Consider the following 23,298-nt stretch of genomic DNA (forward strand, 5'->3'; position numbering starts at 1 on the left):
AAGGTTTTGTATTCGCTGAATAAATGATACAACGGAATAACACTACTTTATGACAAAAAAAAACTAGCCAATTAACTTAAAATAATTTCATACAAAAAACGACCCTGAAACCACTCAGCTAAGTAACATTTTCCTTCAACAGGTGAGCTTCGCCTCGGTACAGACGAATCCGTCTTCAACGCAGTGCTCTGCTCCCGCTCGTTCCCGCAGCTGAAGGCTAATATTCAACGAGTACCAGTTCCTCACAGGACATGATATTGATGATGCCATCAAGGCTGAGTTTCTCCGGTGACCTTGAGAAGGCGTTGAGAGCTATCGGTAAGTTATAAATACCTAACTATGTAAGTAGATATATATTATGTATTATCGCTAGGGACGCTTTACAATGTTATACCACGCTTTACAGTTATACACATAAATATTTATTGATAAATTTTTTTTTTACTTTACGTAGGTTATAGTGGTATAGGTCATTGTGAAAATTACATTAAGTTAATATTAGATAATTGTTAAGATGCAGTTGTTGAACAACCTCTAAGACAAAAGTCAAATCATTTATTGCGAACACTGTGTTTGTGAATATATTTTGTATATTTTCATATCAAACTCCTGGCAGCGATCTTCTACATCTTTGAAATAAAAAAGACGTCAAAGTTAATATTTCTCAAATTTATTTTTTACAGTTAAAATCGTCCGCAACCAAGCCACTGTCTTCGCGAGCGCCTCCACAAGTCGATGAAGGGCCTCGGCACTAACGACCGCCAGCTCATCCGCGTCATGGTCACGCGCAGCGAGATCGACCTCGGAGATATCTCGGACATGTTCCAGACTAAGTACGGAGAGACACTGCAAAGCTGGATAGAGGTAAATTGTTAACGTATTTAATGATTTTCAACCTTATTCAAAAGGGAAGAGATTCTCAATTCGTCTGTACTTTTTTATGTGGGTTTTTCGGATTGTATGAACTAATTTTGCTGTTTATATTTTATTCAACTTGAAACAGCCGTCATTTAGTCCATAAGAATGCCAACAAGTTCGGTGCAGTAGTTTTATTTGAAGTTGGTTGTATGTTTTTGTTCTCATAACATTTTTGTGTTATGACTTATTATTCTTTATTTTTTTGAGGATAAGAATATATCTGGCTGTAAATTTCACTCACTGCGCCAAACGCTATTGTACACGCTTTTGACAATCATTTGGATACTCCACAGATGACTGTTCTGATTTGTTTTTGAGGTACAAAGTTATAAATTTCGTTGTGCAGGAGTCGTTACAAAAATGAAGCACTGGAAATAAAATAAACCTTACTTATTTTTACCAAAGCATCACTACATTTAAACGTCACCACGTTTGTTCCTTGTTATAACATGTGATATTCAACATTTTTCCAGGGCGACTGCTCCGGCCACTACAAGAAATGCCTCCTGGGTCTGCTTGGCCTGTACTAACCACAATGCTTACATCGCTTCAACACGAAGTACATAATACATATACAATAAGTTTCATTCATTATTATTAGTCTCCGTTATTTGATATTATTACGTCATCACGTAGTTTAAGTACGTCTGAAGTATCTCAATGTTTTTGGTGTAAGTTTTCTATTGTCTAAATGTATTTTACTAAATGTTACTACTGTGTGAAAGTAAGAGCGTCTTTATTGCTGTAGTGATAAGGTTGGTTTTTGTTACTCATTAATATTGGAACCATTTATGTTAAGATTGAAATTATCTCTATTATTGACAGAAGTGAGCTAGCAGACATGTAACAAATTTTAACCTTAAAAAAATATAATGGCTATCTTCTACAGGGCCTTTATACGTGCAACTTACTAATTTCATCTGACCTATAATATATACTGTAGCAAGAAATGCACTGAAAACATTTTTAAGCCGTTGCGATATACAAATTATTCTATAAAGTAATATATTATTATATCTTAAACGACAAAATAGATCTTAAGCAAACATCTTATGTCTACTGATCTTCATTTTATTACTATAGAGTTGTTGCATTTTTGTATTTATTTAAAGATACAAAAAATCTAATGTCATTTATGTCATATTCCATGTAAGCCGTCCGCGCGATCTGGTAACGAAAATCTCGTTAGTTTTATCAAAAAGTATTTTTTTTTATACTGGTCTTTAATTTTAAAAATACATACAAATTATATTTATTAAAAATTATTATTTTATTATACACATTTTAATGGCTTTTAGCTATTGCGTGCCTAAGGCAAATAAATGTAAGCTGGGATCGAAATGCCCCAATTAACAAAATAAAATTAACTAAAATTATGATTAATTATTGGGTCTAAAGTATGTGAATTTCATAAAATTGGAGGAACGAGATCTTATGAATTTTGATAATTAACTAAATTCGAATACTAATGTTAAGAAATTAAAAACTAAAAAATAAAATTAAGCTAGACTGATAAAGCAAAACTTTGGCAATCACTCTTATAAAAAAATACAAAATTATTCCAATGTCGGAATTAGATCATATTTTCATCATTCTCATATATTTTTGTTCTAAGAGCCCAATGTTTGTCAGCATTTACGTATAAATACTATAAAATACTTGTTTAACTTATCTTCAATATAATTAAAACAATTTTATTATTTACACCCTTTTTAAGTTGTCTTATTTCAATAAGTATAACTTTTCATACCACCAACCTATATTAAATAGAAATATAATTACATTACAACACTTTTTTTATTTTGTGTTTTTACTATCATTACTTCCTGTTCTTACATATTTATATTCAAACATTACAAATTAAAAAGGCATTTATCACCCCCCCCCACCCGTCTTTAGCAATATTTTGTTTGTTAAATAATTGCCAGAGTCAAAAATACGCATAACAATTTTTACGATTGATTTAATATTAAAACTATACCTAAGTAAATGTATACGCATTATTGCATTAATCTAAATAAGTATGTGATTTGTATTTGAGGGCGTTTGATTGGCGATTGTGGCTTTTTTTTTCAATTAATTTTCAATGCATGATTTCACTCCTATTGCATTTTTAAACATCTTGTAATAATTGACTTGAAGTTTAGAATCGATTCAAATTTTATTGATTGAAGATAGACCGATTAATCCTTAATCGATTCGTATTCGTATAATTAATAATTGAATCGGTGTTATCATTTTTCAAATAAATTGAAGCAATCGCTTGATAATCGTCCATACATACTCTAAATTTGAACCTAAGGTCTGTCATGTGCCTAAAGCTTACAGCTATTGAAGTTTCCTATTCTCTGCTTGAGTGGTGCTGTAAACTAAATGTGCCTAAACCGTTGTACAACATTCATAAGTCTATGCCGTGTTATTTGTATACACTTAAAAATGTGTAATTTATCTAATAAATCGTATGTAAGAAACTCTTGCTTTTTTTGTGCTTTACTCGTAACTTCTTTGCCAATGTCGCCCTTGGCGATGGTGCTGTGACTATCTTGTCAGATATCGGGCACACGTGGCTGAAAATCCCGAAATATAGAGAGATAGAGTGGTTTGGAAAAAAGGGTATGATCCTTACCTTGATATGAAATCTTAGTGGTAGTCACGAAGCTGCTGGAGAGGTACTCCACCAGCTGAAAGAAAACACAGTTTGCCACCCACCAAAAAACTCCGTATCTCCGTAAAAATTGTAGCTGAAACTCGAATTTTGTGTTTAGTATCATGATACACCTGGTGACAGACGGGCGAACAGACAGCGGAGCCTCATTAATAGGGTTTCGTATTGACCCTTTGGTTACGGGACCAAAATCGGGGATTAAACAAATTCGGGTCATCCAGTACGAAGATCTGAGGTCACAAACAGAAAAAAAAAACATGAAGGCGAATTGAAAACACTTTTTGATATCAGTTGAAAACCTAAAGAGCTCGACGTTTCTTCTTTATAGAAATGACGTTTTTGGACTGCGAAACTAAATGTTACGTGTTAAAATATACTTACCCAAATGGCCTATCATATTGCCGGCTTGGAAGAGAGACGCCGCTATCTCGCTTCTCCACTTGAAACAATATTATCTATTTTTTGTGGTAGGTCCTGTTGAAGAAACTCGTATTGGAAGGTCTAAAATTAAATTCTAATCTTTTTTTCCGTTACATTGAAAATCTGCTTCATTTTATTAAAGACATTTAAATTTCGTAGTCTAGTCGCCAACTGAATAATTTATATCTGTAAGTGCACATCCCGGTAGATCTCGATTTACTTCTTTAAAAGGTTACTCTGTAGCATTTTACAGTATTTAAATCGCAATTACTTAAATAATTTATTGCTCTATTCATTACGAATGCAACTCTGTCAGCAGTTTTGTGATTTAAATGTGAAAATCCCTATTTTATCCGTCATCCTATCTTCGTCTCAGTCTAGTATCAATAAAATTACATACTGAGAATAGACCACCTTTTCTGGCATTTTTCTTCCTCACGCGTCCAACAAGCCACCTTCCTCAAGCCACCTCCAGAAGCCCTACTTTTATCATCCAAAGTACTGTAATTCCAGACCTATACACTATTACCCGAAACTACGGATCCGATTTGAAGAAATCGCTAACGTTAGATAGCCGCTTATAGCATTAAAGTAGTTCCTGAGATTAGTGCGTTCAAACAAATAAACTCTTCAGCTTTATATATTAGTATAGATGATACGATCAATAGAAGCAGATCAGTGATAAATGTTATACAAACAGGGAGAAGTTGCTTGCCCACTAAAACTATTAGTCTGATTTAAAAATCACCCAAATAAATATCTTCCCAACCACTCTAGACAAAGTCGCGCAGAACAGCTAGTTTAAATATACTTTCAAATTTTTCACAGTCTAAGCTTTTGAATTTCAGCAACACCAACAAAACACCTTTTGGTGACAAAATAAGGACAGGATCCCAATTAGGCAAGGCAGACTGGAATCCCGAAATGTTGTCATAAAAACCTGTAGTTACTTCCTTTTAGATACACAGGTCTTAAAGGTTTGAAGCGTCAAAGCCGCCGGAGATTAATGAAACATCTCCGAAGCAAAGCGCCGTGAAACGACTGCAAAGATGAAACAAATTAACTTGTGAACTAATTACACTGCATCTCAGAAACCTGTTGGTTAACGCACTAGTAACGGTTTGTTTGTAGCACTTACTTAGCTTAGCTATTCAGCCTTTGATGTGGATTTTTATTTAGGTGAAATTTAATGATTTTTGGGGCCTATTTTTTTTAAATGTCACTTTTAAAAATAATTGATTATTTATTTTTCGGGCATGTAAAAAATATATAATTCATTGATTTTTTTTTAGTAAATAGGTAATTGTTGCTAATCTTTATGGTCAGAACTAATCCGTCTTAAGTTAGTTAAGTGGTTTACTAAAGAAGGCTGACGAATAGGTGCTGAAGAGGGAGGGGAAGACCTAGAAGGAAGTACCACTTGCTAAAGAAAAAGGCAGAAGTGACAACAAGAGGCAGCAAGTGGCAGCAAAAGATAACTCATAAGATCCGAACGATGGAAAAAGCTACACTGGTCAATGCGTACTACTTCAAAACCCTCAAATTAAACCGGTGAAAACAGCTAACATAATAATATAGTAACTATTTCCTTTATTTCATTAAAATACATATAAATTACATTTTTAAATATATATAAAAAACAACATACATTTAAAAATATAAAAAATAGTGTCCAACCGGCAACATGAACAGGGCCCAAGCTGCCGGTGGTCAGGGCTCCAGAGAGAGGAACCTCCTCACGATGCACGCCGTGTCCAGAAGTACCGCTTTCTGAATCAAACCCTTGACCCAGACGCCCAACGAGAGCCTCCGAAGATGTTGATCGAGGCTCTTGGCTATTAAGCCATTGGCACTTACGACTATCGGGACAATGATTGCCGAGTCCACCTCCCACAAGTCGACAACCTCGTGAGCTAAATCCAAATATTTCAATTGTTTTTCTTTTTCTGCTTTCACGAGGTTCTCGTCATGGGGGATACTGATATCAACAATCATTGTCCGACGCTCTGATCGATCGATCACCACTATATCAGGCTTATTGGCAACAATAGTCCTGTCAGTGATGATAGATCGATCCCAGTACAGTGTGATATGACCACTTTCGAGAACTGGGTCGGGCACATACTTATAGTACGGCACCTCAGATTCCACAAGTTTGTATTTCAGAGCAAGCTGCTGATGGATAATCCTGGCCACTTGGTTATGTCTGTGCAAGTATTCACCGTTAGCAAGACGAGAACATCCCGAAACTATATGTCTCAAGGATTCACCGGGACAGTGACATGCCCGACAGATGTCAACTGTACCATCCTTAATTATATATTTTCGGTAGTTATTCGTCATGATAACTTCATCCATAATTGCACATACAAACCCTTCGGTTTCTCCAAAGAGATCTCCGAAGCGTAGCCAGGCCACGGACGCTAAGAAATCTACATCGGCCCCGTGAAAGGTCCGATAATAGCGTCCGTGTAGCTCCTTGCTTTGCCATACATCTTTGCGGTCTTTGACGCTTAGTACGACAGGTTTAGTAACTATTTTTTATTATAAGTGTAAAATAGGGGTGACATCATTCTGAATTCTTTTTTAATTTTTCTTTTCCTTGCTCTAAAAATTTGAAAGATATAAAGCCTTCATGCACCACATCTCAATTAATTTGCGTGTCATTTTATCCTCTCCAGACACGACACAGGTGCATCGTATGTTTACGACCAACAAAATGATACACTTTAACAAATTAGTTTCCGCTCGAGCCAGTTCTATACAAATATTTCAGTTGGAGAAACATGAATTTCAAATTGGCATTGGTTGTCTTTGTCAAATTATTGTGCACTTGTGCAGCGTTTCGGAGGTCTCGTTGGAATATTTTGGGGAGAATACTATAGAGGAAAAGCTTGAATAGGATAGATATTTAACAAATACATAAGTACTAACTAGTAGCATAGACTTTAACTCTTTCACCTATTTACATAAATATATAACAAACATTAAGAAAAATACAATCGAATCAAAGATTTCCTCTATTTTCGATTGAAAATTGCCGTTTGCCTGAGCGTAACTTTTTATGTCACCGAATTTTAAAAACATATTTTTTTTTACTTTAATTCACTGACACTGACTATGACACGTCATAAAGGTAACTTCTTTACTTATGAGTAAAGGCGAAACTTTTGATGCTGATTTAATCAACAAGATGTTTAATTATATTTCTTTAGTTATATCATAAAACTTCATGATTACGAAATTAATTACCAATTTCGTACGGTGAACAGCGAATTAAGTTTCTCGCAGTTGTTTTTGTTCTTGCAAGTTGGCAGATTGATTCAAGGGGAGCTGGAAATGGAGGAAATGCATCATTCATGGTCTATCGGTCGCAAAGCGCAAAGTTATCCAGTTTAAAGTCTTAGTAACATCGGGAATCGGTAGCATATAGCCAATGGCTCAATTATAAGATTAAGTATACACTGCAGTTCAGTGACTCTATATTTGGATTACGTATTTACTAACCTGTTTTTAACGGTTTGTACCAGAAGAATAAAAAGGGAATCCTATTACTGAGGCTTCGCTACCTGCCCGCCTGGCGAAGTCTTTGTGACCAGGCTGTATCTTAAAAAACATAGTGTATTTTTTTTCATATTTGTATTTCTGTTGCCACATTTTTTTGTTTAATTACTCTGTGTGAGCGTCCAATTCTGTGCAAAGACTTTCTCCGGAGACAACAAAATGATGAAATTAACGACATGGTAATGTCGCGAGTTCGACTCGCACTTGACCCGTTCTATTGTGTATAGTAAAGTATGATAATGCACACAGGCTTCACCAACTGAACTACCAAAAATAAGATTTTAAAAGTACCTGATGTTTATATTTGTGTTAATTCAAATTACAAATCATGAATTTCAAGAAGGATACCTTAGGCCTTAATAGTTTATATTATTCTCAGTGAGCAGTTGGGCTTTTAGATTCTACGCTAGGTTCCCTTTGTTTCGGATTTATGTATTAAGACGTAGTGTGTTGGACAGTCTGTGTGCACCCGTTCGTTGCGGTCTGTTGTTTTGGAAAACATGTTTTTACTCAAACATGTATTCTACAATTTAGACTGGCGTTCTCTTACACACACGTTTTGGAATAGTTTGTTTTAACGTACATATATCCCAAAGGTGAACTCTACTGCTCATTCCTGTTGCTTTTTTACACTGAATAAAGAGCGCCGCTAATTCTAAAGATTTCGCTTCCACGGGCCTGTTACTAACTGTTTACATTAAGGCACTACAACTGACTTTTCAATTCATCTTGTCATATATTATTTATCTTTTCTATTCTACACCGCCTGGGTTTCATAACTTCAGCACTATCTATTGTTTCAAGAAATGTCAGAAAAATATATAGATAGACCTACACAGCAAGCCAGGAAAAGTTTTGCCACGACTCTTCTCATATCTCATGTTTCTAAGCCGTTCCCGTGATTCCAGTTAAAAGTCCTCAAGTTTCCTTAATAAACCCGAGAAGGGAGTTAATTGATTGGCTGCATTTTGTTTGCATATTTGATGCCCGATTCATCATCTCCTTACCGAGCTCATCCTTGGCATTGTTTAAATTTTTGTTACGAGCCCCATCCATCATATTGAAAACGTAGCGAAAATTCATCATTGAAAATTTATGGATAAATTTATCTTTTGAATTTTGTGCGTTAGGTTTCTTTCATATATCAAATTTAGGATAGGATAACATTTTTTAAGTAGGTAGTAGGTATAGGCTTTATTTTTTTGACGGATCTCGGTTTTGATTGTCTTAATTGCTTAAATGTAATTTCAAACAAGCTTAACTATAAAAGCAGAAAGATTTCTTTTAAAATCTGACAATTGGTTTTATTGATCCTGTTCAAACAATCATACAAACTCTCGGTATATTTTGTTCGTAATAATTTATGTTTATTTCATTGTTCAATTCGATAATATTTACTGATTCAAAAGCTTAAAGAAAACAATGCACTGACTACAAAATTTAATCATTATAAATAGATCACATGCATCGTAGAACCTCTATACAGAAATGTACCAAGTTATCAACGATGCCTGATCGGTAATGCGGGCCAAGATAAAGTTACAAACTCGCAGACAAGACAACTATTACATAGAGATTGATAAAACCAGTTTAACTTCAACTAGTTACATTTTGAGCAATTTATAGAGTGTACCAGTGTTAGAATACACACATTGCTGCTATGATTAATAGTCGTATTCGTATGGTTATAATTAAACTCGCAGACTGCGTCTATAAATTCGTTGGTCTACCGAAATACAGACTGTTAGATTGTTGTTTCGAATAACTTGTTCTGTATAAACTGTAATTTACATTTGTATTTGTTGATGGAGGAATAGGTCATATTGGTAGAAAGGAAATGTATTTTTTTATTATTATTAGTCGGTAGTAGAAGTAGTCACTAGTATCAAATATCACTATAAAAAATCTATGTTTGTATGTAAATAGTTTAAAAAGAATAAACCGTAATCATTGACTTTATAATTGACTATTGGGATGATGACTTTGCATAAAAGGGAAAAATCTAGTTAGTCCCTTAGTTAAATAATTATAATAAAAAATACGGACACAGATTCTTGCCTTTTTCTGACACCGCAAAAATTAACAAAAGGTAAACTGCTTTATAGCGTAAGTTCCATTTAATGGAATTCCATTATTTTTGTTTCATTTGCTCTATAGAGAAGTATAAAAAATAAGTTGAAAGCCTTTGTACGACATTTTATCAAAAAAATGCATGTTGATCGAGTAGTGAATATTCTCCATATTCACTACTCGATCAACACACATTTTGTATCATAATATTTCATTTGGCATGTCACGAACTCATTATGCACAATAATTATTCATTTTTCATTTAGATCAGTCATCTAGCTGTTCATTATGTAATTAATGATTTCATTTTGATGAAATGTGTCTCAATATAATATATATCGACGTCATCATCATACTAATTACGTAAGTTATGGAAATTTAAAATGATCATATTATTATTGTCAACGAAAAACAGTTTTAATTAAAAGTTTAAATTAGTTAACTGATACTGTCTGTTAATTATCTGACGTTTAATTTGGTAAGTTTATTACTAAGTTTAATTATAATTTTTCATCAAATCTTTTATGGATTGGTATTTAAGTACGTCTAAAATATTATAGTAATACAATATGAAACTGTTTTTAAAATAATATTATCTATATTCAGCTTTTCAATATTGACAGCGACAGCCTCCACACATAAACGCAACTTTTTGCTACGTCATTCTTGAAAACGGTTAACAATTTATGTTTCCAATTCTTTTCTTTCTCTACGTCACTAAAACATCAGTAGCGCTGTGACTACTACTAGGTGTAGACCGTTCTAAGAATGTAAGTGCTACTTAACTAGTCTAGTACACTGGCTTTAACCTTATAGCAGTAGGTAATGAAACACAATTTTCTATAACATCGATAAAATAATACTTTAAGAAACTTTCTTGTAAGTGACAAGTCACAAAACTCATGACACAAGTTTCCGCCTTCCTGTCAATTATATTGCTAAATTGTCAGCACAAGTATTGAAAAGGATTCTAAAAATTGAGAACAGGAGAAATATATATGTGGGAGCGTCAGGAACATTTTCCGAACAGTCTAGGTTGGCCTCCATCTTGGGCGTATGAGCGACGGGATGTTCGAAATAAAAGCGTCAATGTTATCTTGTAGATTGTATAATGTGAACTTATAACATTATGGAGTAGAATACAATAGGACGGTTGAGATGGAATATTATTTGGAGCCAATAGGTTAGTACGTGCTCGCTATTTTTATAATAATAATAATAATAATAATAATAATCTTTATTTCAGAACAATGTCCATACATAATTACAAAATAATAAGATTTATAGTAAAATTTGTGCGCGTATAAATGCTTTCAGGATGTCTGAGTCCTGCTTTTCCGCAATAACCTGCAGGATGCTGTTGGTGCTGCTCCTGACCCTGCTCAGTAGTGATACGAGCCGCTTGCGTATTACCGCGTGGAAGCCGTCTACCCTGGCTTCCGCAAACATACCGGAGGCACTGCAAAAACGGGGCAACCCCAACAACATCCTAAACCCGTTGTTATATTGGACACGTAAGGCATTGAGCGTCCTCTGCGTATATCTGAACCACAGGCTGCACGTGTAGAAAGTCTGACAGTAGGCTTTAAATAGAGTGACTTTAACTTGTTTACTACAACGCACAAACCTGCGGGCCAGCATATTACTTCTAACCGCCAATGCCCTACGTTCCCGTTCTATGTCAACCTGGTCCTCAAGGTCCTCTGTAACGTAATGTCCAAGATATTTAAACTTTTCTACCCGCTTTAGTTCAATGCCATTTAGCTTTATTGCGGGCACATTCAATGTACATTTACCGGGGGCCTTGAAAACCATGTACTCGCTCTTCTTAGCATTGTACATCAATCCATGCTGAATGCTATATGTTTCACATATTGCAAGCAACTGCCTCATTGCACTTACAGTTGGGGTCAGCAGCACCATGTCGTCTGCGTAACTAAAGTTGTTCATACAAATGTTGTCAATCCAGCATCCCACTCGTGTGCTGCTGAGCCCAACTATAAGCTCATTCACGTACAAGTTGAAGAGCCTAGGAGAACTCAAACCACCTTGTCTCACCCCGCACTCCAACCTGTACGTGTCCGAGAAGGCATTTGCCCACCTTACATAATTATTCTGGTTTTGGTACCAGAAATGAAAAATCCGTTGTACCTGTGTAGGCACGCGGGTTTTCTTGAGTTTCTCCCATAACAAGTCATACGACACAAGGTCAAATGCCTTGGAGAGGTCAAGAAAGCATGCATACACAGGTGTACTTCTTTCCGTGTAGTATTGGACAGTGTGCTTCAGACTCAGAATTGCGCTTTCAGTGGAAAGTCCCGCGCGAAAACCAAACTGAGCATCATGAATATTAATATTTTTATCAAGTTCTGAGTCGAGCACACTGTCCAACACCTTGGCCACAATTGTAGCCAAGGAAATCGGTCGGTAATTGTTCTTATCAGACAAATCTCCAGTTTTATTTTTAACTATTGGTACTACGATGGTTTTCATAAGGTCTATAGGCAAGTACGAGTGATTCAGACATAAGGTAAAGAACATTGCCAGCACACGCCGGTAAATGAACACCAGCGTATTTTAGATGCTCGATACTGAGTCCATCATGACCCGGTGACTTGCCCCTAGACATGCTACTCACAATTTGTCGAACTTGTTTAGCAGACACCCTATACAATTCACCGGTCATGGTGGACCCAGGATCTGCAGACGAAGAACCCAGTGGAGACTTAGTGGTAAAATGTTCTCTAAACAGTTCAGCTATATCTCTGCTATCACTCGCACTTCCCACGCTCACTGGAAGGCCAGTCTTATGATTTAAACTGTTGGTTGCTTTCCAAAAATCACTAAAGTTTTTAGAAGCACGACATTCCGAAATAATTTCCATTTTTATCTGTTCTTTGTTATTGTGACACCACTTTAATCTATTTTTAAATAATTTGCGACTTTCACACATTTCTTCATATATAGTACCGGATTGTGGCCTATCCTGAGAAACCCAGTATAAAAATTTACTCCTAGCTTCCCTGTGAGCTTCACATACATGCTTATTCCATCCTATTACATGTTTTTTCTTACGCGAGTGAGATTTAGTTTCACAAGTGTTAATGGCTGAGTCTGTTAATGCTATTATTATATCCTTATATAGTTTATCTAGACAATTTCTATGTTCCTTACAATTACAAATAGGTATCATAACTACATTCTCTTAATTCAACAGGAAAATCTATTAATTTCAGTTTACTATTGCACAATTTGGTATAGCTTTTTATTTGTTCTTTAGTTCTATAGCCCCAAACAGCTTTATTTTTTATATTTTTATTATAATTACTATTTTTACATATAATTGCACTTAATTCACACTCAATGACTAGGGGCAAATGATCAGACCAAAACGTGTCATAATTAATAAATACATTCTTAATAGTTTGTTTGGCAGAATGACTAGTAACACAGTGATCGAGCCACCTCACACACCCGTGAGCCTCGCTTATAAATGTATAATTACTTAATACACTTCCTAACACATCTATATCCACACAGGACCATTGTTGGTCCATACATAAATTAATTAGCTCGTTACCGAACAGTTCTCCCGGATGAGCATTAAAATCTCCTAGTACGTAAATAGATTCTATAGCGTAATGATCAACTATCGCACATACCTCGCCAAAACATTATTTTTATGACAACTGTCTTGACAAGCAAAACGAACGTCGTCGCACCTAGCGCCACCTACTACTCTATTCGGGGTAACCCGCTCCCTTTTATAATTTACCACTTACTCATTATAATAATAATTATGGACTATCTTAATACACATTTCCACAATCAATTAAAATCGTCTAAATAAACAAAGTATTCTCAATTAATCCGCGCGCCGTCACGGCCGTCCTGCGTCGTCACACGTCCTCGTGTGTCTCATGTGCATCGTTGTTGTCTGCAAACATTAGATAAAATGATACACTACACTCTCGTCTTGGCCTTCCTGACCAATTGGGTGACTGCTGATCACTTATCATTTCTCATAAGACACATTTTCCACAAATCTATCTTAAAAATTATAAAATCCATCTCCGAACTATACTCCAACTACAGCTATAGCTATAGATTAGCAAATATTAAACACACCGGCTCACCAATGCCACATAGGCCCTTGAATGCCAACCAGGTTCGCCACCCAGGCTAGTTTGTGCCACACAGGATAGTTGTCGCCACACAGGCTAATCGTCGCCACACAGGCTAATCGTTGCCACACAGGCTGGCCACACAGGCTGGCCACACAGGCTGGCCACACAGGCTGGCCACACAGGCTGGCCACACAGGCTGGCCACACAGGCTACTTGCCACACAGGCTTGCCACACAGGCTACTTGCCACACAGGCTCGCCACACAGGCTACTTGCCACACAGGCTTGCCACACAGGCTATTTGCCACACAGGCTATTTGCCACACAGGCTATTTGCCACACAGGCCATTTGCCACACAGGCTATTTGCCACACAGGCCAACACACAGTCCAATCGGTGCCACACAGTCCAACTGATAAATTGAATCAACTGCTAAGTAGTGATCTCCTCTAACCACACAAGTAGGACTCACTTACCCGCGCCGTCATCGGCACATTCTACTCATGAAGTATCCCAGGGACAAATTATCAAAAGTACAAGAAACCAAGAACAAAAATTCACTCAGTTAAGTTCCAAATTCAGGCTCCACACTTACGTGGATTGGGTCTTATTTGACCAACGGAAACCTCGTAGCTCAAAATTCAACATTTGTTTTCAGCCAAGAATATTTCTTTATGTTTACTTATGAAAAATATGAAATCCTAATTTTTAGGACAAAGTCATTTAAGTCCGCACGGCCACGGCCGCGTTGACTCAACCCAAAATATCGCTACGTATTGCACAGCATTGTATTACGTTAGCCTGGAAACTTGTCAGCTAAAGTCTGCTTTATTAAAGATCATTAAGCATCAAAGAACAACACAGCAGTACTCACCACTCGGTCATTCGTTATCATGATTATAATAGTTGACTTTATCTTAACATCTGTATCTTCTTTACCAGAAACCTTTCATTAAGTCAGAGCTACCAAGTAACTCTACAATCTTACAGTTGCCACCAGCAACTCACTACTGGAACTAATCACGAATCTCAAAGCAGGAATCTGAGTCATACAAAGTCCGCACGCATTCCATGTGAATACTGAGTCCACCCGACTCCATGGCCTCTCCAAGACCCAATCTCAGCCAGAGTCACCATAGTCTCTTCAGTCGCCACCTCTGCCATAGTTAACACGGTCTCTGCTTCGATCCCGACCATTGACCTAAAATTCTATACTATCACCATTCTCGACCTCGTTCTTTATTTGGAACGGTACTTAGTTTTCGGACTAAAGATATAGGCACTTTGGATAAAATCTTTACTAGTGGTAACAACAGTGTTAACAGCCTTATACTCAGAACACATAACAGCCAATGACATGTGCAATAACACCTATTATCATTCAAACAATAAGAAACTTATTATAACATATCAGTGCTTAACTTTGATTAACCCTGGGAAATGTTCATCATCACACTTATAACTTTAATCCAATCATAAGCATCAAACCAAAATGACCTCCCTCCGGGCATGATCATGCAACCTCCTTAGGTAACGATCACAACGGGTAACCTCTATCCAGTCACTACCACACGTAACTTCCATCCGGTTACAAACACAACACCCACTACTAGAGAACCTCACTTTCTCAAACCTTGATCAAAATAACATTAAACTTGGTTCTTTCAATTTGACACTTTATTTGTCCTATACATAGCCCCTTTTGTAAATCAATAACTTTAAAATCTTAAATAACCAACTTCTTAACGAAACTGCCATCAACTCATACTGATAAATATGCCGCTCCTTATCAAAAATAAATTGTAATCGACCCACCGTTGTGTTAGTGATCCTAAGGAAAGCTTGACCATAAGCACCCAGTTCAAATTAACTCGATACTCGCTGGAGCTCACACAGCGCAACACGATCAGATCACTCTCCGCACTTCGCACCAGTTTCCCTCGATGACTTTAAGGTACAGACATAGCGGTCGACATAGGTCGCTCCTCCTCCGCAAATAACTGTCTCTTTGAATCGACATTATAAGACGACAAGCTGTAATAAGAGCAATAATTAGTTGTCAATATTGGCACCATACAAAAATCAAACTCAAGACATTTTGCTTAAACTTCCGATACCTCGCCTAATGGCTACAATCGTTATACTTACTCACTTCTTTTTTTCAAACACAAGACATACAACTGACTTGACCACATACAATTGACTCGAAGTGATGATGCTACATTCCATTTAGCAAAGACAAATTCACTTACGTGCGTTGCTTTTCTTTATTAACTTAGTACAATAACCATCAAACCTTTAAACGTCTTGCCGAATTTCAATTTAGTACGCATTGTAAGACAGCAACGTAGTATATAGTTGGCCAATTTTCATTTTCAAATCTAGATTTCAAACCAAATCAATCCGCTTTCTTCCAAATGCTTGATCTGTCAACCTGCTTTTTCTCGTACAAACTGCTTTATCGTCGATACCGATTTCAGAACAACCTCACTTCTGTCTTCTAGAAGCTTATACAGGAACTTGATTGTTTTCTTTATACGGTTGCGGCACTCATTCGATACGTAATCCTGCTTGCCACAACTATAGGCCTTTGGAACGTCTTCTACTCGTGACTTCATTGCCACTATCGGCGAAATGGTATACTCATACATAGTAGGCTTTGTTTTCTAAAAGTAAGCGCGACGAGTTCTTGTTGCAGTCTACTGCGACTTTTAATATCTGTGGTAAATGCAATTCTGTACAATCGTGGTTCTATCATCGCTGCGTGCGCCAATGTAAAAGCAATAGCAGTCTTCTCCACTGGCAAGAACTTCATCCGTGCGGTTCAGGTGCTCATAACTCATATCAATCATCGACTTCCATTGAGTAATCGCCATAAATTTGCAGCTGGGGTTTTTCAATTGATCAAATGTTGCCAAAACACGTCTTCAATTCAGGCATGCTATTCCAGGAAACGGTCTATATTATCTTCACCAAATGTATTTCGTAGTTGCATTGCAAAAAGATATTTCCAACAATCGCAATAATTTTCTGAGGACATATTTTCATGCTGACCTGTATTTATCTTTTACGATGCGTCGCTGGTAATCCCACTTCTGATGTGGGAGCGTCAGGAACATTTTCCGAACAGTCTAGGTTGGCCTCCATCTTGGGCGTATGAGCGACGGGATGTTCGAAATAAAAGCGTCAATGTTATCTTGTAGATTGTATAATGTGAACTTATAACATTATGGAGTAGAATACAATAGGACGGTTGAGATGGAATATTATTTGGAGCCAATAGGTTAGTACGTGCTCGCTATTTTTATGACAACTGTCTTGACAAGCAAAACGAACGTCGTCGCACCTAGCGCCACCTACTACTCTATTCGGGGTAACCCGCTCCCTTTTATAATTTACCACTTACTCATTATAATAATAATTATGGACTATCTTAATACACATTTCCACAATCAATTAAAATCGTCTAAATAAACAAAGTATTCTCATTAATCCGCGCGCCGTCATATATATATATAAATACTTTGCCCAGCAGTGTTACATCTGCTGGGCAAAGCCTTTTTTCCGTACGGAGACTTTCTATAAACATAACTTTGTTCTTTTTTTGTGTATGATCTTTTGTAGTGTCAATAATTTCAACTCAAACTCGAAGGTCTAATGCTGAATAAAATATAAAATACTTGTAATTAAAGTATTAACCAAATATCCTTTTTTAAAACTACTTCCAAAAACTCAGTAACAATTGTACACTTAGCACGTTTACAAAGCTCACATATAACAAACAATAATAGCCAAGCTTCGTTCAACGGTTACACGAGAATAACTCAGTTGCGGAGCAATGAACTGACAATCAATGGAACCTCATGCAAAACGCGCTGTGAAATGCAATACATGTACATATTTATAAGAAAAATGAATAGTTTTTGAGCAGAAAACTGATGAAGTCCGACTCGGACTCGCGACACTTGTAGATACGTACAAATAAGGTGAAGAAAAAGTAATTGGCAACAAAAATACATACTTATTATAATCGGTCTCCGGTCAAAGGTATGACCATACCAACATTTGCTTAAGCTTAATGTTTAGTATCGATATTTTTGGTGCCATAAAGAAAGACAAAGAGGCTTTATAATAATTGGGTTCCGTTTATATCCTTTGGGGACGAAACTTAAAATATGATCATCTACAGTACCTACTTGTAAAAATGCATTGATTACAGCTTTTCACGACTTTTATTATGATCCGATCTTCTGGTACTACATTGATCGATTATTACCTACGACATTTTTAAAGTAAATCAAGACAGCAACACGCAGAAATAGAGGTACCTAAAATACATAGTCCAAAGTTACAACACTGAATTAAAAAACCTAACTATTACTTTTCATACATTTTACGCTTTTGTAATACAGTAAAAGAACATCTTCGTGCGGTTGATTCGAAGCGAATAAAATGATAAAAAATCTGTCCGATGCACAAGTCACGTTACCGTTGCCTATTAAAACTACTGAACGATGCTGCTTGGATTTTTAGATGCCTTTTTTGAATATCCGAAGCCACATCACGTTTGTCGAACTCACGATGTGTAGCTATTGTAAGTGAAAATAAGGTGAAAAACAATGGCGAGTATCGAATAAGTGTGGATTTTTGAAACCACCATTTTGTTTTTATTTAGCTGGGCCATCGTCTGGATTTAAATCTTGCAAGTATGGCTAAAAATAGAAAATTAATTGATAATATATATACTTATAAATTTACAAGTTTATGACAAATTTATTTGTCACCCACCAAATTTATAACAGTTAGAACCGTGTTTCAACTTCGATCTTTATTTTAACAACGGTAAAAGAACTACATCGCCGTCAAAATTTAAGCTATCCAGCTATCACTGTTCATGAGATACAGAATGGTGACCGACGGATGGACAGACATTAATAGGACTCCGCTGTTACCCTCTGGCTACTGAACCCAAAAAAAAAAATTAACTGTAGCTTACCGTAACAAATATTAATTTATCTTCATCTAAGACAGCTGTAAACCGCTTAAGGTTATAACTAACGAATAGAAAGCTCATATCTTTGATCTTAAGAACCAATTAAACGTTTAACAAACCAATAAGATTATCTTAGGATTAAACCGGTCTTACAAGTATGTGATACATTCGTAATGGTTTTGACACTACAATTATAATTACGCCTTTGTGACGATCACCTGTGACTGATAATATTAATGAGTCATTTTTAATACAGAATGTTATCCACAAAAGAAATTGCAAACATATTTATTTACATGCATTTTTGTTTTTCTGTTTTGTAGCCTTTGTCTATGTAGAGCAATTAAGACTTTTCATTAGTCTACAATGTATAAAATGTAAATGTAGAAAACAGAATTGCAAATACAATGAACAACTTTTAGTTGCTCCAATTTTGCTAACCTTTACAGACTGAATTCACTTTAACATTATTATTAAAAAGTATCTTACATTTCAAATAGAAATATATACTAAAGCAGTTGCTTCGGAAATGGCAAATCAATTTAAGAATTATTATTAAAGACCTCAATAATAAATAAATGCGGACAACATCACATACATTGTTCTAAACCCAAAGTAAGTTGCTAAAGCACTTGTGTTATGGAATTCAGATACAACGAAGGTACCACAAACACCCAGACCTGGGAAAATGTAGAAATGTGAATTTTTACATTGACTCGACCGGGGATCGAACCCGGGACCTCAGAGCTAGCGACACCTTGAAACCGGTGCGTACGCCACTCGACCACGGAGGTTGTCAATGTTGCAAGTACTCTTTTCTGAAAAATACTGGACTTGAAACTTCGAACTCGATCTCTCCGCTATTTTTTTAAGCCAGTTCCCTTCACTCGTTTCTTTATTGGCTCATTTACACAACCCATTCTAACCCACATTCATTTATATCTGGTACATACTTAACGACAATCAGTGATTCTGCGAGACGAACGTAACGTGTGATAATATGCAGTAATGTTGTGTTAATAAAGTCTGGTATTTCTTGAACAGACATTTATTGAATACTTAGTCTACCTGTCTGGAGTTCTAAGTATTGTCTTAATAATGTTATTTAAAATGTTTCTGAGGAATTGCTTGCTTTATTTATTTATAGATGTTCCCTTTAAAACATTTTAATTGATTTATTTTCTGACTTTAAAAGGAAGGAAGCTCTCAATTTGGTAGGTATTTGTAGGTTGGAATAGTAGGTTTTTTTGCTATATTAGGGGATCCCGTTTATGTTAGTAATTTTACACAAAGCTATTGTTTATCTGGCCTTTTTAATTGGTAATACAGCATCTTTTTGATCTCGGTTTTGATAGACTAATATTAATTAAACTTAAATACGCGGCAAATTAAAGTTTTAAAAACAACTTTTTAATGCACATTTAAACACGAACATATATTTTATTGACATGGCATGCTATATTTAAAACCTTATCTTTTTCAGCGTCTTCAAAAACACAACATATTTCCAAGTTTGCTCGTAATTGTCTAACATAAACGATTTCCTTACAAGGAAGTTTTCCCAGGTAAAAGGGGCTTGTAAAACGATCTCGTCTCTCAGCCCTTCGGACTTGACGTCTTATCATCGTACATCGATACTTACCGATTTTAATTAGAAACAGTTCAAAGGATCGCTTCTAGTTAACACACGTCAAAAACATAGCCTTTATCTTATGTTGTTATAATTATATTGTTGTGGAAACGACTTGAAAACTTACGTCTTTTAAAGTATTGAAGAATAGAATACCAGAAATAGAGCCAGCTTGTAAATGGCGAGGTTTTCTCGAGATTTATGACAATTTATGTCTACGATAACTTTACAGTATTATGGAAAGATATTGTTTTATTTATTTTGTACTCTTTAAATAAATCATTCACACAACGGATCAATAGCATTCATCAAAATACAATGTGAGTTTCAATTGTATTATATTTAGCAACAAAACTCATTTTGTGTTTAATAACGCGTAATGACGGTCACTGTCAAGACGCCCTTTACCATAAATAAAAAAATAAATGGAATTAGATAGATCGTAGCGTAAGGCGAGGTTTGCGAGTAAATCAACGAAAAAATTAATAATAAGGCATTTTATTTAAAAAAAAACGATCTTATTAAAATCTAGCCTATAGTTTATACATTAAGTACTCTATAATTATACACATCCTTTCGTGCTTTTTATCCTTTTCAATGTTATTTTATTAAAACTATGCCTGGATTCCAAGATTGATGGTCGAAAAAGTGACACAGACATGTTTTTCAGTTATATCGGCGTCGATTGCACTCTGGTTTAAAAATTGCTTTCAAATTGGTCAGTCAGCGAGACCCAAAAGGAATTGATTGCCCATAGAACGCTAAACGTAGTTACCTAATAGTGGAGTCCATCTTTATCTAGTCTAGTCGGATATCCCCAAAGTGATTGAGGAAATAAAAGTTGATTATTCACTCACCTAGGTTTCATCGTTATAATATTATGTTATGCATATCAAAAAAAAATGTTTTTATTTTAATAATGGTTATCTCTGGGTTTTCACAAACAGTCAATAATTTAAATAACATAGAGTGATAACTTTTAACTGAGTAATTAACAAAACATAATAAAACAACTAGATAAAAAATGGGTTATTTTTATAATAATTGTTAACTTTGATTCGAGTAAACATCAGCATGACACTCATCAATATTTAAAAGTGACCTTTTATCAGTAAGGAGAAAGAGACTATTGCTAATTGCCAATGTGTAAAGGAGACCCAGGTTATTTAGCTTGATTTTTTGTTTTTCTTTCAAACTCTATGGGGCTGTGCCCCTTGATTGTGGAAAATGTTAGCTGTGGCTCTGGTGGGTCATGTAAGCTCAATGAGAAAAATTTAAAAAGTAGTAATTGTGATTAGCAAGATTTGATTACAGGCAAACAAAGAGGCGAGAGTATTCATCTCAAGGTGTAGAATATCATTTTAATTTTTTTCGCCCAAGTGTGAGTCGGACCGTCGGCGCAGAAGTTCCGGACAGGCTAAATATAAACAAATAGGTTGGGTGACAAATAAATTTGTGGATACTTTCAAACTTATTTGAACTCTAACCAAAAAAGTTATGACCGTATCATGTTTGAAAATTAGTGGATAAAAATACATCATGTTTAGCTACCACAGTCTATGAGTAAAAGCCTGGTGAAGGGGGAACGGAACCTCAGTCATGGGGTTCCGGTTATAAGCCTTTGGGTGTGGAACTTAAAAAAAAATCATCACTATTTTTTTATTATATTTTCAAAGAACATATTACGTATAATGTAATGTATTGCTAAAAGCACATTGCTGTTTGTTTACGATCAAGACCTTCCGCAAACTGGTTCTTAAATAAATAACATTTATCGACAAGTTTGCATCACACTATCGATAAAATCTCAGACAAAAAAACACCATTTGAAAGTCAATTTAAAACTCATTAAGATTAAAACAATGACATTGTATTGTTTTCAAAACAATAGACTCATTCATCGGATGAATTTTTCTCAATTCAATTTAATTGGTCATAAGTTTGCCGGCAACCAAGGTATAACGGGTTGCCGGCAAGTTGCTCACCTTGAATATTAAATAATAACATGGTGTGGTTATCAAGGGCCAGGTTTTGGCAGACATGTGTAATCGTGTAATGAGACTTCCTTGTATCACCATGTTTGCTTTATTTAAACATAATAAGATGAACAAAACAAATGCGGAAAGAAGCCTTGAGCAGGTTTAATAGAGTACATCTTATAGGTAGAATAATGAAAAGTTTTTGGCCGGCTAATCCATAAAATCTGTTGTCAATTCACCTATTCACGACAGTGTTTTTCAGTCCATGAAACTTACAACTAATTTTCTTTATATTATATTTGACACATGATTCTCAATTATTTCAATCATTATTATTCGAGACAAAGTATATTATACAGGGCTAATACCCGCTGGAATCCAAAATTATAAAGAAAAAATGTTCATATAGGTACACAATTAAATAATACACTGAGGTGGTGAGAAAATTTGTTTAATTAATATTACCTATTACACGCTCGTTGCAATGGCGATGGCAATAAACAAATCAGATTCATCTTAGATCTAATGTTTCAATTTAAATTTATTGTTGTCTGATAAGTATCTATGTAGAACACAATTCTCTGAAAAAGGAAAATGGCGATGATAATAAAGATTAATATATTTATGATAAGATTACATGTCGTACATGTTTTGTTTTGAGATTTTATGTCATTTATACGTAACGTTTGTTTAGAAAGAATCGTGGACCAAAATATCAATCCATGTTTCTTGAGATTATCACCTACTTTCAATGAAAAACAATGAAACAAATAGTAAGTATGGTCGATCACACAAACATTTGTCTAGTAGTTAGATTTAAATTCCTTCACACTATGTTGGTAGTTAGCTTTGGAATTAACATTTGTGAAACACGCCAATATTTGTTACATACGAGGAATCAATTTGTAGCACTGAACTTTTACAATATTATGT

General features: G+C 35.5%; 1 pseudogene; it reads left to right on the forward strand.

Moving 5' to 3' along the window:
• Window positions 1-129: 129 nt before the first annotated feature.
• On the forward strand, window positions 130-2,630 carry LOC113506683 (annotated as a pseudogene).
• The last annotated feature ends 20,668 nt before the right edge of the window (window positions 2,631-23,298 follow it).

Source organism: Trichoplusia ni, assembly GCF_003590095.1.
Source record: "Trichoplusia ni isolate ovarian cell line Hi5 chromosome 22 unlocalized genomic scaffold, tn1 tig00004317_group21, whole genome shotgun sequence".
NCBI classification, from domain to species: Eukaryota; Metazoa; Arthropoda; class Insecta; order Lepidoptera; family Noctuidae; genus Trichoplusia; species Trichoplusia ni.